Here is a 4,014-nt window from a genome sequence, read left to right on the forward strand (position 1 = left end):
TAAACTTCAAATCAGATAATATCACATCACTGCTCAAAATCTTATACCAATGCCAAGGGCAATAGACAAAGAGAGAATCTTAAAAGCAGCAAGAGTAAAACAGTTAGTTACCTACCAGGGGTACCCATACAACTGTCAGGTGATTTCACAACAGAAACTATGCAAGCCAGAAGGGAGTGGCAAGAAACATTCAAAGTGATGAATAGCAAGAACCTACAACCAAGATTACTCTACCCAGCAAAGCTATTATTTAGAATTGGAGGTCAAATAAAGAGTGTCACAGATAGGGAAAAGCTAAAGGAGTTCATTACCGCCAAACCAGTATTATATAAATTGCTGAAGGGTATTCTTTAAGAAGAGGAAGAAGAAGAAAAGGGTAAAGATAAAAATTCTGAACAAAGTGACAACAAATACATATCTAACAATATGTGAATCTAAACATCAAGTGAATAAAAAAATCTGATGAACAAAATAATCTGGTGAATAGAATAGAATCAGGGACATAGAAAGGGAATAGACTGACAATTCTCAGGGGGAAGGGAGTGTGGGGGGTGTGGGAAGAGTCTGGCCAAAAATCATACACCTATGGACGAGGACAGTGGGGGCCAGGGGTAAGGGTAGGGAATGGGTGGGAACCAGGTGGAGGGGAACTATGGGGGGGGGAAGAGGAACAACTGTAATAATCTGAACAATAATGATTTATTTTTTAAAAAAAATATTGCTGGATGCGATTTGGTAATATTTTGTTGAGGATTTTAGCATCTGTGTTCATCATTACAGGATATTGGCCTGTAATTTTCTTTCTTTGTAGTGTCTTTATCTAATTGTGGAATTAGATAATGCTGGCTTCGTAAAAAGAGCTTGGAAGTGTTCCTTCCTCTTGAATTTTGGGGGATAATTTGAGGAGGATTGGTGTTAGTTCTTTGAATGTTTGGTAAAATTCACCATTGAAGCCACCTTCTTGCCCTGGCCAGTGTGCCTCAATTGGTTGCGTATTGTTCTCTGCACTGACAGGTTTCCAGTTCAATTCCTGGTCTGGGCACATATCCAGGTTTTGGGCTCAATCCTTGGTAGGGGGTGTGAAGGAGACAGCACTCACATCAAAGTTTCTCTCTCTAAAAATCAATTAAAAAAAAAAGATTCACCAACTTCTGAATGGCACTGAAAATTGAGATACTACAAAGCTATTTGATCTGGCATCAAGAACCAAAAAGATATGCCACAATAAGATAGGCCAGAAATGAACACTTCAGAAATTTAGAGAGAAATTTTGGAACAGCACAACATAAACATGGACTAAGCAACCCAGAGATAACAAGAGAGCTGGTTCATAGATGAAGTTTCTAGAATAAAACCAAAGAAGAGTTCTTTAGTGGGCAATAAACTCTGGTGAGGTTGAGTCAGGAATCAAAGAGGACGCCCATGGTAAAAAAGATTCTATTCCTAACACATATGGTGTTAGGATGCCACCCCAGCTGTGGCTCCTGGGCATTTAAGTCATTAAGTATCTTCTCCATGTAGGAGTAGAGATCCAGGGCCACCTTCTAACCCCAAAGCCAGGCTAATTTTAGAAGTTATAGAAAGTGAATTAGCCTGACTTTGAGAATGGGTGCATTATGGAATGCAGCTCGCTAATGAGAAAAGAAGGTTGTGTGTGAGTGTGTGTCAAGAATTTGTGGGGTACCTAAACTTCAGTTATACACAGGTAACTAAAGTGAGAAAACAAGATTATATTCTACTCCAGCTCCAATTTGATTCTGGGACTGAAACAGGAGTATCCAGATCAGGCTGGTAGGCAAAGGGAGAGAAAGGGCAATCTAACTAGAAGGGAGAAGCAGCATAATCCAGTAGAGAGAAAACAAGATGAATAATTAGATTTGGATTGTAGTCCTAGTTAGCAGTGATTATGAAAGAAGCCACATTTTTATGTGTCCCATCCCTTCCAAGGTTCAAATAAATCAGATTATGAATGTTTGCAGCTGATCATTTGAAACTTGCTATGTATTTTTCAAAGGACTGTGTTGTAAAAAGCTGTTTACCTGGTATTAGGGCCTGATTCCATCACTATGTCCGGGACAGGGACCCCAGTGGCTGATATAATTTTCCACGGGTCACAACCTCTTTGTTGAGGGACTCCTTGAGTTCCCGCAACTTGCTGTGCAGCAGAGCTTGACTCTCACTCTCACATCCATGGAGTCAGAGAAAGTCAGGTAGAGCTGCAGGACTAAGCAACCCAGAGGCAACAAGAGAGCTGGAGCAAATTCACAACCTAGGTACCAAACTACATCATATCAGTGAGGGTCAGAAAGTGACTCTGGATCTCTACTCCTATGTGGAGAAACTACTTAGTGACTTAAATGCCCAGGAACAAGTTGTCTTCGTCAACAACATCCTACAGAATGCTCAAGAACCACTGAGGCCTATAACCACCGTGTTGCCAAGGAAACAGCCCAAAAAGGGCAATGCTGGATTCAGAAGCTTACCATCTTAGTTTCCAAGCAACAGGCCAGAAGATAATCCCATAGCCTCATATCGCACAGGTACTATTTTCCAGCTGCCTCATTTCCTCCAGGACACCCTATAAACCTTGGGACATCAAAACAGTCCTATGTTTTATGTTTGAAGCACTTAAAACTTTTACCCATTTATGGGGAACCAAATGAACGTATGTACAGCAGGACTCAGAGGATTTATTATAGTCTTGCCTCCTTCCAAAAAAGCTACATATTCAAGGCCCACCTCTACCTTCAAGACTAGTTAATTAGAGAGGGGCTTCTTGTTGCATGGCCAATTGTTGAGTCCTCAGTAGCATGTCCTTTACTTGTGACTTCTCATTTTCCTGTCTTCATGGAGGATCTGGAAAGAGCAGGGAAAGCCAATGGGAATGACCCATATACCCTCCTTTGTGGATTTTACTGGCTTGAACACAGTAGCAGTCTTGCTAGAACCATTTAATTCAATAAATGCTTAAACCATTAAAAGAAAAAAAATTGGTTAGTTTTTCATATCCTCCAGAAACCTATATAAATCCCATCATAGCTTAAATTACTGCATATTTTGCAAAGTACAGTTGACCCCAGAATAACCCTTGGGGGGTTAGGAGCATTGACCCCCTGCACAGTAGAAAATTCGAGTGTAACTTTTGACTCCACAAAAACTTAACTACTGATAGCCTTACTGATAACATAGTCAACACATACTTTGTATGTTATATGTATTATATACTCTATTCTTATATTAAAGTTACCTAGAGAAAAAAAAGTTATTAAGAACATCATAAGGAAAAGAATAAAATTTATTTATAGAACTGTATATATTTATTGTAAAAAATCAACATGTAAGTTAACCTGCTCAATTCAAATCTGTATAATTCCAGGGTCAGCTGTATAAATGTTTTTGCAACATTAATTAATAAGCAAAACTGATTAGCCAAACTAATTATTTTTTTAAATATTTTATTATATAAAGTTACAGCCAAACTGTGCTTTATTATTTCCTATACAATGCTAAATACTTCAACTTGAAGATATTTGTAAAAACAATACATTTTAGAAATTCTGGGAAAAATTCCACTAGCTATAAGCTATTTAAGTACTGCTTACAGAAACAATCAAAGGATAGCCAACAGCATGTAACAGCATACACTTCAATAAGAGACAGAAGCTTAACATACAGAATGCTATGTTTTTTAGGAACCAAAAGGGCGGCATAGGTTAACGCCGGAGTTTGCTGCCTCGAACAACCACTTCAAAAGTGAAACTAAAAGACAGAACGGACATCACCCAGAAACACAGGAACGCTGGCTGAGTGGAAGTCCTACAACTAGGAGGAAAGAGAAACGCATACTGAGACTCAGAGGAGGCGCAGTGCTGAAATCAAATACTGAGGTGCGGAGGTGCATGCAGAGCGGGCTGGTGGCTGAGGGCGCGGTTGGTGTTTTCAATCGGGAGGGAGTTTCAGACTCTGAGCTCCAGATCCGGGTGAGTCTCTAGGGACCCAGACTCAAATGGGAGA

The sequence above is a fragment of the Myotis davidii genome, unplaced genomic scaffold (assembly GCF_000327345.1).
Source record: "Myotis davidii unplaced genomic scaffold, ASM32734v1 scaffold961, whole genome shotgun sequence".
Lineage (NCBI taxonomy): Eukaryota > Metazoa > Chordata > Mammalia > Chiroptera > Vespertilionidae > Myotis > Myotis davidii.